Below are 12773 nucleotides of genomic sequence, written 5' to 3'. Positions count from 1 at the left end.
TCTGTGCCTGTGCTGACACAAGTCTGCCTTTGGCACGAGCACAGTGTCCGGGTGTGGTGCTGTGGCTTAGTTGGTTAAAGCGCCTGTCTAGTAAACAGGAGATCCTGAGTTCGACTCTCAGCAGCGCCTTTCTTTGGCTGCAGATTAAGCCCTTGAAAAGGTTTTAAGAGTGGCCTCGGGAGCTTTGTGCCGCAATGGCATGGTTTAGGCAGCAGCCCTGCTCTTGATGCTTCCAGCTGATCTCTTCAAAGCCCTGCGAGTTTGCTGGACCTTTTAGCCTAGGTTATGCCAGCCTGGTGTCCACGGCAAGCACAAAACAGTGCACCTTTAGACGAAGGGCTCGATGAGGATGGGATTCGAACCCATGCATGCAGAGCACAATGGATTAGCAGTCCATCGCCTTAACCACTCGGCCACCTCATCCACAGCAAGCTTGCGAGCTTTGATTTTGGGAGCTGCATGTCACAAGCAGAAACTTGAGGAAAAGACACAAGCAGGATGCCGTTTCTCACCTCCTAATAGAGCACCTTGCTTCCGTGCTGTCAATTCATTGTGACAAAAGCTTCATTCTTCCTTTTCTGCCAAGGGTATAATCAAATGTTACAAATGCAATCAAGGGTGTAAAGCAAGTCACAAGTAGTAATGCTCACCAACTTTGCTGCAGACACACAGTCTAACGGCATGGAATTAGGAAGCGTCAACAGGTGCAAAATGTCATGTATTCCCCATCTTTTTTTTTCACTTTCTGCTGTTCCTTTTTTATTGGCTCTAGATGATGAACTGTGCCCGCGTCAAGAGAAATTCGCCTGGATGGAGCCACTCTTTTGCCAGGACATTCAGAGATGTAGCTCAACCATCAATTTCAAGTCTACACTTTTCTCCTACCTGGCTGGCATTTTTACATGAATGCAAAGTGTTTGACTGTGGTTGGGGTCCCAAAACTCTTGTCACCGCTTCAGTATCTGTTCCCTTTGACTTCACCTCGGGCAATGATTCATTTGGTTAAAAGACACATGCAGGATGTCTTTCCACAAATAGTCATATTCACAAACTCCTCTTGGCGATCATGAATGCAAACGTCAAGGGTGGAGGATGTATGAAAAATGGCAGCGTTCCTATTTTTCTTCCCCATCTTTGTTCATTTTCAGCCTGTTGATTAGCTCTAGATCAAGGACTCTGTGTTCTTCCAAAAACAGGAGGATGTCTGCCTGCTGTCTTCCAAGGGACAAATGAAAAGTTAGAAGCGTAAGAAACGGTCTGAAGCAAGATGCAGATAGTTTCCTTCCCCAAATCTTTTTGCCCGCATGCATTTCATCTTCACAGGAGTGGAAGCCAAAAGATGGGCAAATTGGTTTTTCCCACCTTCTTTTATTTTCGGTCCATTGTTTGATTCTAGAGCACAGACTCTGCCTGTTTAAAATAAGATTAGGTAGGATTGGCCCACTGTTACCTCTTGACTTCACAAGAGATATCTGAGTTGTAGCCTTGGCTCTTAAACCTTTTAGCAAAAATGAAGCAATGTACAAAGCTGGAAAGTTTTCAAGCTACTCGTAAGCTGGTTTTTCTTGGCACCAAACAGCTAAGAAAAATAAGCAATGAAAAAAGAAGAAAAAGAAAAAAACAACAACTTTTGGAGGAGTGATGAGTTCAAAAGGACGTTGCATAGTCTCCTTTGCTATCTCCTCCTCTGCCTTTCATGCTGCGTTAGAGATTTTGAAGCTTGATGTGCGTAACATTTGTCAAGAAGTTCCTCACAACTGTTCTGTGCCTGTGCTGACACAAGTCTGCCTTTGGCACGAGCACAGTGTCCGGGTGTGGTGCTGTGGCTTAGTTGGTTAAAGCGCCTGTCTAGTAAACAGGAGATCCTGAGTTCGACTCTCAGCAGCGCCTTTCTTTGGCTGCAGATTAAGCCCTTGAAAAGGTTTTAAGAGTGGCCTCGGGAGCTTTGTGCCGCAATGGCATGGTTTAGGCAGCAGCCCTGCTCTTGATGCTTCCAGCTGATCTCTTCAAAGCCCTGCGAGTTTGCTGGACCTTTTAGCCTAGGTTATGCCAGCCTGGTGTCCACGGCAAGCACAAAACAGTGCACCTTTAGACGAAGGGCTCGATGAGGATGGGATTCGAACCCATGCATGCAGAGCACAATGGATTAGCAGTCCATCGCCTTAACCACTCGGCCACCTCATCCACAGCAAGCTTGCGAGCTTTGATTTTGGGAGCTGCATGTCACAAGCAGAAACTTGAGGAAAAGACACAAGCAGGATGCCGTTTCTCACCTCCTAATAGAGCACCTTGCTTCCGTGCTGTCAATTCATTGTGACAAAAGCTTCATTCTTCCTTTTCTGCCAAGGGTATAATCAAATGTTACAAATGCAATCAAGGGTGTAAAGCAAGTCACAAGTAGTAATGCTCACCAACTTTGCTGCAGACACGCAGTCTAACGGCATGGAATTAGGAAGCGTCAACAGGTGCAAAATGTCATGTATTCCCCATCTTTTTTTTTCACTTTCTGCTGTTCCTTTTTTATTGGCTCTAGATGATGAACTGTGCCCGCGTCAAGAGAAATTCGCCTGGATGGAGCCACTCTTTTGCCAGGACATTCAGAGATGTAGCTCAACCATCAATTTCAAGTCTACACTTTTCTCCTACCTGGCTGGCATTTTTACATGAATGCAAAGTGTTTGACTGTGGTTGGGGTCCCAAAACTCTTGTCACCGCTTCAGTATCTGTTCCCTTTGACTTCACCTCGGGCAATGATTCATTTGGTTAAAAGACACATGCAGGATGTCTTTCCACAAATAGTCATATTCACAAACTCCTCTTGGCGATCATGAATTCAAACGTCAAGGGTGGAGGATGTATGAAAAATGGCAGCGTTCCTATTTTTCTTCCCCATCTTTGTTCATTTTCAGCCTGTTGATTAGCTCTAGATCAAGGACTCTGTGTTCTTCCAAAAACAGGAGGATGTCTGCCTGCTGTCTTCCAAGGGACAAATGAAAAGTTAGAAGCGTAAGAAACGGTCTGAAGCAAGATGCAGATAGTTTCCTTCCCCAAATCTTTTTGCCCGCATGCATTTCATCTTCACAGGAGTGGAAGCCAAAAGATGGGCAAATTGGTTTTTCCCACCTTCTTTTATTTTCGGTCCATTGTTTGATTCTAGAGCACAGACTCTGCCTGTTTAAAATAAGATTAGGTAGGATTGGCTCACTGTTACCTCTTGACTTCACAAGAGATATCTGAGTTGTAGCCTTGGCTCTTAAACCTTTTAGCAAAAATGAAGCAATGTACAAAGCTGGAAAGTTTTCAAGCTACTCGTAAGCTGGTTTTTCTTGGCACCAAACAGCTAAGAAAAATAAGCAATGAAAAAAGAAGAAAAAGAAAAAAACAACAACTTTTGGAGGAGTGATGAGTTCAAAAGGACGTTGCATAGTCTCCTTTGCTATCTCCTCCTCTGCCTTTCATGCTGCGTTAGAGATTTTGAAGCTTGATGTGCGTAACATTTGTCAAGAAGTTCCTCACAACTGTTCTGTGCCTGTGCTGACACAAGTCTGCCTTTGGCACGAGCACAGTGTCCGGGTGTGGTGCTGTGGCTTAGTTGGTTAAAGCGCCTGTCTAGTAAACAGGAGATCCTGAGTTCGACTCTCAGCAGCGCCTTTCTTTGGCTGCAGATTAAGCCCTTGAAAAGGTTTTAAGAGTGGCCTCGGGAGCTTTGTGCCGCAATGGCATGGTTTAGGCAGCAGCCCTGCTCTTGATGCTTCCAGCTGATCTCTTCAAAGCCCTGCGAGTTTGCTGGACCTTTTAGCCTAGGTTATGCCAGCCTGGTGTCCACGGCAAGCACAAAACAGTGCACCTTTAGACGAAGGGCTCGATGAGGATGGGATTCAAACCCATGCATGCAGAGCACAATGGATTAGCAGTCCATCGCCTTAACCACTCGGCCACCTCATCCACAGCAAGCTTGCGAGCTTTGATTTTGGGAGCTGCATGTCACAAGCAGAAACTTGAGGAAAAGACACAAGCAGGATGCCGTTTCTCACCTCCTAATAGAGCACCTTGCTTCCGTGCTGTCAATTCATTGTGACAAAAGCTTCATTCTTCCTTTTCTGCCAAGGGTATAATCAAATGTTACAAATGCAATCAAGGGTGTAAAGCAAGTCACAAGTAGTAATGCTCACCAACTTTGCTGCAGACACGCAGTCTAACGGCATGGAATTAGGAAGCGTCAACAGGTGCAAAATGTCATGTATTCCCCATCTTTTTTTTTCACTTTCTGCTGTTCCTTTTTTATTGGCTCTAGATGATGAACTGTGCCCGCGTCAAGAGAAATTCGCCTGGATGGAGCCACTCTTTTGCCAGGACATTCAGAGATGTAGCTCAACCATCAATTTCAAGTCTACACTTTTCTCCTACCTGGCTGGCATTTTTACATGAATGCAAAGTGTTTGACTGTGGTTGGGGTCCCAAAACTCTTGTCACCGCTTCAGTATCTGTTCCCTTTGACTTCACCTCGGGCAATGATTCATTTGGTTAAAAGACACATGCAGGATGTCTTTCCACAAATAGTCATATTCACAAACTCCTCTTGGCGATCATGAATTCAAACGTCAAGGGTGGAGGATGTATGAAAAATGGCAGCGTTCCTATTTTTCTTCCCCATCTTTGTTCATTTTCAGCCTGTTGATTAGCTCTAGATCAAGGACTCTGTGTTCTTCCAAAAACAGGAGGATGTCTGCCTGCTGTCTTCCAAGGGACAAATGAAAAGTTAGAAGCGTAAGAAACGGTCTGAAGCAAGATGCAGATAGTTTCCTTCCCCAAATCTTTTTGCCCGCATGCATTTCATCTTCACGGGAGTGGAAGCCAAAAGATGGGCAAATTGGTTTTTCCCACCTTCTTTTATTTTCGGTCCATTGTTTGATTCTAGAGTACAGACTCTGCCTGTTTAAAATAAGATTAGGTGGGATTGGCCCACTGTTACCTCTTGACTTCACAAGAGATATCTGAGTTGTAGCCTTGGCTCTTAAACCTTTTAGCAAAAATGAAGCAATGTACAAAGCTGGAAAGTTTTCAAGCTACTCGTAAGCTGGTTTTTCTTGGCACCAAACAGCTAAGAAAAATAAGCAATGAAAAAAGAAGAAAAAGAAAAAAACAACAACTTTTGGAGGAGTGATGAGTTCAAAAGGACGTTGCATAGTCTCCTTTGCTATCTCCTCCTCTGCCTTTCATGCTGCGTTAGAGATTTTGAAGCTTGATGTGCGTAACATTTGTCAAGAAGTTCCTCACAACTGTTCTGTGCCTGTGCTGACACAAGTCTGCCTTTGGCACGAGCACAGTGTCTGGGTGTGGTGCTGTGGCTTAGTTGGTTAAAGCGCCTGCCTAGTAAACAGGAGATCCCGAGTTCGACTCTCAGCAGCGCCTTTCTTTGGCTGCAGATTAAGCCTTTGAAAAGGTTTTAAGAGTGGCCTCGGGAGCTTTTTGCCGCAATGGCATGGTTTAGGCAGCAGCCCTGCTCTTGATGCTTCCAGCTGATCTCTTCAAAGCCCTGCGAGTTTGCTGGACCTTTTAGCCTAGGTTATGCCAGCCTGGTGTCCACGGCAAGCACAAAACAGTGCACCTTTAGACGAAGGGCTCGATGAGGATGGGATTCGAACCCATGCATGCAGAGCACAATGGATTAGCAGTCCATCGCCTTAACCACTCGGCCACCTCATCCACAGCAAGCTTGCGAATTTTGATTTTGGGAGCTGCATGTCACAAGCAGAAACTTGAGGAAAAGACACAAGCAGGATGCCGTTTCTCACCTCCTAATAGAGCACCTTGCTTCCGTGCTGTCAATTCATTGTGACAAAAGCTTCATTCTTCCTTTTCTGCCAAGGGTATAATCAAATGTTACAAATGCAATCAAGGGTGTAAAGCAAGTCACAAGTAGTAATGCTCACCAACTTTGCTGCAGACACGCAGTCTAACGGCATGGAATTAGGAAGCGTCAACAGGTGCAAAATGTCATGTATTCCCCATCTTTTTTTTTCACTTTCTGCTGTTCCTTTTTTATTGGCTCTAGATGATGAACTGTGCCCGCGTCAAGAGAAATTCGCCTGGATGGAGCCACTCTTTTGCCAGGACATTCAGAGATGTAGCTCAACCATCAATTTCAAGTCTACACTTTTCTCCTACCTGGCTGGCATTTTTACATGAATGCAAAGTGTTTGACTGTGGTTGGGGTCCCAAAACTCTTGTCACCGCTTCAGTATCTGTTCCCTTTGACTTCACCTCGGGCAATGATTCATTTGGTTAAAAGACACATGCAGGATGTCTTTCCACAAATAGTCATATTCACAAACTCCTCTTGGCGATCATGAATTCAAATGTCAAGGGTGGAGGATGTATGAAAAATGGCAGCGTTCCTATTTTTCTTCCCCATCTTTGTTCATTTTCAGCCTGTTGATTAGCTCTAGATCAAGGACTCTGTGTTCTTCCAAAAACAGGAGGATGTCTGCCTGCTCTCTTCCAAGGGACAAATGAAAAGTTAGAAGCGTAAGAAACGGTCTGAAGCAAGATGCAGATAGTTTCCTTCCCCAAATCTTTTTGCCCGCATGCATTTCATCTTCACGGGAGTGGAAGCCAAAAGATGGGCAAATTGGTTTTTCCCACCTTCTTTTATTTTCGGTCCATTGTTTGATTCTAGAGCACAGACTCTGCCTGTTTAAAATAAGATTAGGTGGGATTGGCCCACTGTTACCTCTTGACTTCACAATAGATATCTGAGTTGTAGCCTTGGCTCTTAAACCTTTTAGCAAAAATGAAGCAATGTACAAAGCTGGAAAGTTTTCAAGCTACTCGTAAGCTGGTTTTTCTTGGCACCAAACAGCTAAGAAAAATAAGCAATGAAAAAAGAAGAAAAAGAAAAAAACAACAACTTTTGGAGGAGTGATGAGTTCAAAAGGACGTTGCATAGTCTCCTTTGCTATCTCCTCCTCTGCCTTTCATGCTGCGTTAGAGATTTTGAAGCTTGATGTGCGTAACATTTGTCAAGAAGTTCCTCACAACTGTTCTGTGCCTGTGCTGACACAAGTCTGCCTTTGGCACGAGCACAGTGTCCGGGTGTGGTGCTGTGGCTTAGTTGGTTAAAGCGCCTGTCTAGTAAACAGGAGATCCTGAGTTCGACTCTCAGCAGCGCCTTTCTTTGGCTGCAGATTAAGCCCTTGAAAAGGTTTTAAGAGTGGCCTCGGGAGCTTTGTGCCGCAATGGCATGGTTTAGGCAGCAGCCCTGCTCTTGATGCTTCCAGCTGATCTCTTCAAAGCCCTGCGAGTTTGCTGGACCTTTTAGCCTAGGTTATGCCAGCCTGGTGTCCACGGCAAGCACAAAACAGTGCACCTTTAGACGAAGGGCTCGATGAGGATGGGATTCAAACCCATGCATGCAGAGCACAATGGATTAGCAGTCCATCGCCTTAACCACTCGGCCACCTCATCCACAGCAAGCTTGCGAGCTTTGATTTTGGGAGCTGCATGTCACAAGCAGAAACTTGAGGAAAAGACACAAGCAGGATGCCGTTTCTCACCTCCTAATAGAGCACCTTGCTTCCATGCTGTCAATTCATTGTGACAAAAGCTTCATTCTTCCTTTTCTGCCAAGGGTATAATCAAATGTTACAAATGCAATCAAGGGTGTAAAGCAAGTCACAAGTAGTAATGCTCACCAACTTTGCTGCAGACACGCAGTCTAACGGCATGGAATTAGGAAGCGTCAACAGGTGCAAAATGTCATGTATTCCCCATCTTTTTTTTTCACTTTCTGCTGTTCCTTTTTTATTGGCTCTAGATGATGAACTGTGCCCGCGTCAAGAGAAATTCGCCTGGATGGAGCCACTCTTTTGCCAGGACATTCAGAGATGTAGCTCAACCATCAATTTCAAGTCTACACTTTTCTCCTACCTGGCTGGCATTTTTACATGAATGCAAAGTGTTTGACTGTGGTTGGGGTCCCAAAACTCTTGTCACCGCTTCAGTATCTGTTCCCTTTGACTTCACCTCGGGCAATGATTCATTTGGTTAAAAGACACATGCAGGATGTCTTTCCACAAATAGTCATATTCACAAACTCCTCTTGGCGATCATGAATTCAAACGTCAAGGGTGGAGGATGTATGAAAAATGGCAGCGTTCCTATTTTTCTTCCCCATCTTTGTTCATTTTCAGCCTGTTGATTAGCTCTAGATCAAGGACTCTGTGTTCTTCCAAAAACAGGAGGATGTCTGCCTGCTGTCTTCCAAGGGACAAATGAAAAGTTAGAAGCGTAAGAAACGGTCTGAAGCAAGATGCAGATAGTTTCCTTCCCCAAATCTTTTTGCCCGCATGCATTTCATCTTCACGGGAGTGGAAGCCAAAAGATGGGCAAATTGGTTTTTCCCACCTTCTTTTATTTTCGGTCCATTGTTTGATTCTAGAGTACAGACTCTGCCTGTTTAAAATAAGATTAGGTGGGATTGGCCCACTGTTACCTCTTGACTTCACAAGAGATATCTGAGTTGTAGCCTTGGCTCTTAAACCTTTTAGCAAAAATGAAGCAATGTACAAAGCTGGAAAGTTTTCAAGCTACTCGTAAGCTGGTTTTTCTTGGCACCAAACAGCTAAGAAAAATAAGCAATGAAAAAAGAAGAAAAAGAAAAAAACAACAACTTTTGGAGGAGTGATGAGTTCAAAAGGACGTTGCATAGTCTCCTTTGCTATCTCCTCCTCTGCCTTTCATGCTGCGTTAGAGATTTTGAAGCTTGATGTGCGTAACATTTGTCAAGAAGTTCCTCACAACTGTTCTGTGCCTGTGCTGACACAAGTCTGCCTTTGGCACGAGCACAGTGTCTGGGTGTGGTGCTGTGGCTTAGTTGGTTAAAGCGCCTGCCTAGTAAACAGGAGATCCCGAGTTCGACTCTCAGCAGCGCCTTTCTTTGGCTGCAGATTAAGCCTTTGAAAAGGTTTTAAGAGTGGCCTCGGGAGCTTTTTGCCGCAATGGCATGGTTTAGGCAGCAGCCCTGCTCTTGATGCTTCCAGCTGATCTCTTCAAAGCCCTGCGAGTTTGCTGGACCTTTTAGCCTAGGTTATGCCAGCCTGGTGTCCACGGCAAGCACAAAACAGTGCACCTTTAGACGAAGGGCTCGATGAGGATGGGATTCGAACCCATGCATGCAGAGCACAATGGATTAGCAGTCCATCGCCTTAACCACTCGGCCACCTCATCCACAGCAAGCTTGCGAGCTTTGATTTTGGGAGCTGCATGTCACAAGCAGAAACTTGAGGAAAAGACACAAGCAGGATGCCGTTTCTCACCTCCTAATAGAGCACCTTGCTTCCGTGCTGTCAATTCATTGTGACAAAAGCTTCATTCTTCCTTTTCTGCCAAGGGTATAATCAAATGTTACAAATGCAATCAAGGGTGTAAAGCAAGTCACAAGTAGTAATGCTCACCAACTTTGCTGCAGACACGCAGTCTAACGGCATGGAATTAGGAAGCGTCAACAGGTGCAAAATGTCATGTATTCCCCATCTTTTTTTTTCACTTTCTGCTGTTCCTTTTTTATTGGCTCTAGATGATGAACTGTGCCCGCGTCAAGAGAAATTTGCCTGGATGGAGCCACTCTTTTGCCAGGACATTCAGAGATGTAGCTCAACCATCAATTTCAAGTCTACACTTTTCTCCTACCTGGCTGGCATTTTTACATGAATGCAAAGTGTTTGACTGTGGTTGGGGTCCCAAAACTCTTGTCACCGCTTCAGTATCTGTTCCCTTTGACTTCACCTCGGGCAATGATTCATTTGGTTAAAAGACACATGCAGGATGTCTTTCCACAAATAGTCATATTCACAAACTCCTCTTGGCGATCATGAATTCAAACGTCAAGGGTGGAGGATGTATGAAAAATGGCAGCGTTCCTATTTTTCTTCCCCATCTTTGTTCATTTTCAGCCTGTTGATTAGCTCTAGATCAAGGACTCTGTGTTCTTCCAAAAACAGGAGGATGTCTGCCTGCTCTCTTCCAAGGGACAAATGAAAAGTTAGAAGCGTAAGAAACGGTCTGAAGCAAGATGCAGATAGTTTCCTTCCCCAAATCTTTTTGCCCGCATGCATTTCATCTTCACGGGAGTGGAAGCCAAAAGATGGGCAAATTGGTTTTTCCCACCTTCTTTTATTTTCGGTCCATTGTTTGATTCTAGAGCACAGACTCTGCCTGTTTAAAATAAGATTAGGTGGGATTGGCCCACTGTTACCTCTTGACTTCACAATAGATATCTGAGTTGTAGCCTTGGCTCTTAAACCTTTTAGCAAAAATGAAGCAATGTACAAAGCTGGAAAGTTTTCAAGCTACTCGTAAGCTGGTTTTTCTTGGCACCAAACAGCTAAGAAAAATAAGCAATGAAAAAAGAAGAAAAAGAAAAAAACAACAACTTTTGGAGGAGTGATGAGTTCAAAAGGACGTTGCATAGTCTCCTTTGCTATCTCCTCCTCTGCCTTTCATGCTGCGTTAGAGATTTTGAAGCTTGATGTGCGTAACATTTGTCAAGAAGTTCCTCACAACTGTTCTGTGCCTGTGCTGACACAAGTCTGCCTTTGGCACGAGCACAGTGTCCGGGTGTGGTGCTGTGGCTTAGTTGGTTAAAGCGCCTGTCTAGTAAACAGGAGATCCTGAGTTCGACTCTCAGCAGCGCCTTTCTTTGGCTGCAGATTAAGCCCTTGAAAAGGTTTTAAGAGTGGCCTCGGGAGCTTTGTGCCGCAATGGCATGGTTTAGGCAGCAGCCCTGCTCTTGATGCTTCCAGCTGATCTCTTCAAAGCCCTGCGAGTTTGCTGGACCTTTTAGCCTAGGTTATGCCAGCCTGGTGTCCACGGCAAGCACAAAACAGTGCACCTTTAGACGAAGGGCTCGATGAGGATGGGATTCAAACCCATGCATGCAGAGCACAATGGATTAGCAGTCCATCGCCTTAACCACTCGGCCACCTCATCCACAGCAAGCTTGCGAGCTTTGATTTTGGGAGCTGCATGTCACAAGCAGAAACTTGAGGAAAAGACACAAGCAGGATGCCGTTTCTCACCTCCTAATAGAGCACCTTGCTTCCATGCTGTCAATTCATTGTGACAAAAGCTTCATTCTTCCTTTTCTGCCAAGGGTATAATCAAATGTTACAAATGCAATCAAGGGTGTAAAGCAAGTCACAAGTAGTAATGCTCACCAACTTTGCTGCAGACACGCAGTCTAACGGCATGGAATTAGGAAGCGTCAACAGGTGCAAAATGTCATGTATTCCCCATCTTTTTTTTTCACTTTCTGCTGTTCCTTTTTTATTGGCTCTAGATGATGAACTGTGCCCGCGTCAAGAGAAATTCGCCTGGATGGAGCCACTCTTTTGCCAGGACATTCAGAGATGTAGCTCAACCATCAATTTCAAGTCTACACTTTTCTCCTACCTGGCTGGCATTTTTACATGAATGCAAAGTGTTTGACTGTGGTTGGGGTCCCAAAACTCTTGTCACCGCTTCAGTATCTGTTCCCTTTGACTTCACCTCGGGCAATGATTCATTTGGTTAAAAGACACATGCAGGATGTCTTTCCACAAATAGTCATATTCACAAACTCCTCTTGGCGATCATGAATTCAAACGTCAAGGGTGGAGGATGTATGAAAAATGGCAGCGTTCCTATTTTTCTTCCCCATCTTTGTTCATTTTCAGCCTGTTGATTAGCTCTAGATCAAGGACTCTGTGTTCTTCCAAAAACAGGAGGATGTCTGCCTGCTGTCTTCCAAGGGACAAATGAAAAGTTAGAAGCGTAAGAAACGGTCTGAAGCAAGATGCAGATAGTTTCCTTCCCCAAATCTTTTTGCCCGCATGCATTTCATCTTCACGGGAGTGGAAGCCAAAAGATGGGCAAATTGGTTTTTCCCACCTTCTTTTATTTTCGGTCCATTGTTTGATTCTAGAGTACAGACTCTGCCTGTTTAAAATAAGATTAGGTGGGATTGGCCCACTGTTACCTCTTGACTTCACAAGAGATATCTGAGTTGTAGCCTTGGCTCTTAAACCTTTTAGCAAAAATGAAGCAATGTACAAAGCTGGAAAGTTTTCAAGCTACTCGTAAGCTGGTTTTTCTTGGCACCAAACAGCTAAGAAAAATAAGCAATGAAAAAAGAAGAAAAAGAAAAAAACAACAACTTTTGGAGGAGTGATGAGTTCAAAAGGACGTTGCATAGTCTCCTTTGCTATCTCCTCCTCTGCCTTTCATGCTGCGTTAGAGATTTTGAAGCTTGATGTGCGTAACATTTGTCAAGAAGTTCCTCACAACTGTTCTGTGCCTGTGCTGACACAAGTCTGCCTTTGGCACGAGCACAGTGTCTGGGTGTGGTGCTGTGGCTTAGTTGGTTAAAGCGCCTGCCTAGTAAACAGGAGATCCCGAGTTCGACTCTCAGCAGCGCCTTTCTTTGGCTGCAGATTAAGCCTTTGAAAAGGTTTTAAGAGTGGCCTCGGGAGCTTTTTGCCGCAATGGCATGGTTTAGGCAGCAGCCCTGCTCTTGATGCTTCCAGCTGATCTCTTCAAAGCCCTGCGAGTTTGCTGGACCTTTTAGCCTAGGTTATGCCAGCCTGGTGTCCACGGCAAGCACAAAACAGTGCACCTTTAGACGAAGGGCTCGATGAGGATGGGATTCGAACCCATGCATGCAGAGCACAATGGATTAGCAGTCCATCGCCTTAACCACTCGGCCACCTCATCCACAGCAAGCTTGCGAGCTTTGA

General features: G+C 44.8%; 10 non-coding genes across 10 annotated transcripts; 5 read left to right on the top strand and 5 right to left on the bottom strand.

The window, feature by feature from the left end:
• Positions 1-55: 55 nt before the first annotated feature.
• On the top strand, positions 56-129 carry TRNAT-AGU (transfer RNA threonine (anticodon AGU)). Its single transcript has one exon. It is a non-coding gene; the product is annotated as a tRNA-Thr (tRNA).
• Positions 130-341: 212 nt separating this feature from the next.
• On the bottom strand, positions 342-423 carry TRNAS-GCU (transfer RNA serine (anticodon GCU)). The gene has a single exon. It is a non-coding gene; the product is annotated as a tRNA-Ser (tRNA).
• Positions 424-1816: 1393 nt separating this feature from the next.
• TRNAT-AGU (transfer RNA threonine (anticodon AGU)) lies at positions 1817-1890 on the top strand. Its single transcript has one exon. It is a non-coding gene; the product is annotated as a tRNA-Thr (tRNA).
• A 212-nt stretch (positions 1891-2102) lies between these two features.
• TRNAS-GCU (transfer RNA serine (anticodon GCU)) lies at positions 2103-2184 on the bottom strand. Its single transcript has one exon. It is a non-coding gene; the product is annotated as a tRNA-Ser (tRNA).
• A 1393-nt stretch (positions 2185-3577) lies between these two features.
• On the top strand, positions 3578-3651 carry TRNAT-AGU (transfer RNA threonine (anticodon AGU)). The gene has a single exon. It is a non-coding gene; the product is annotated as a tRNA-Thr (tRNA).
• A 1973-nt stretch (positions 3652-5624) lies between these two features.
• TRNAS-GCU (transfer RNA serine (anticodon GCU)) lies at positions 5625-5706 on the bottom strand. Its single transcript has one exon. It is a non-coding gene; the product is annotated as a tRNA-Ser (tRNA).
• A 1393-nt stretch (positions 5707-7099) lies between these two features.
• TRNAT-AGU (transfer RNA threonine (anticodon AGU)) lies at positions 7100-7173 on the top strand. Its single transcript has one exon. It is a non-coding gene; the product is annotated as a tRNA-Thr (tRNA).
• Positions 7174-9146: 1973 nt separating this feature from the next.
• Positions 9147-9228, bottom strand: TRNAS-GCU (transfer RNA serine (anticodon GCU)). The gene has a single exon. It is a non-coding gene; the product is annotated as a tRNA-Ser (tRNA).
• Positions 9229-10621: 1393 nt separating this feature from the next.
• On the top strand, positions 10622-10695 carry TRNAT-AGU (transfer RNA threonine (anticodon AGU)). Its single transcript has one exon. It is a non-coding gene; the product is annotated as a tRNA-Thr (tRNA).
• Positions 10696-12668: 1973 nt separating this feature from the next.
• Positions 12669-12750, bottom strand: TRNAS-GCU (transfer RNA serine (anticodon GCU)). The gene has a single exon. It is a non-coding gene; the product is annotated as a tRNA-Ser (tRNA).
• Between the last annotated feature and the right edge of the window lie 23 nt (positions 12751-12773).

The sequence above is a fragment of the Staurois parvus genome, unplaced genomic scaffold (genome assembly GCF_062004578.1).
Source record: "Staurois parvus isolate SC_StPar_1 unplaced genomic scaffold, SC_StPar_1.0 ptg000020l, whole genome shotgun sequence".
NCBI lineage: Eukaryota > Metazoa > Chordata > Amphibia > Anura > Ranidae > Staurois > Staurois parvus.
The sequence above is the reverse complement of the archived record's forward strand: the minus strand, read 5'-3'. Positions and strand labels throughout refer to the sequence as shown.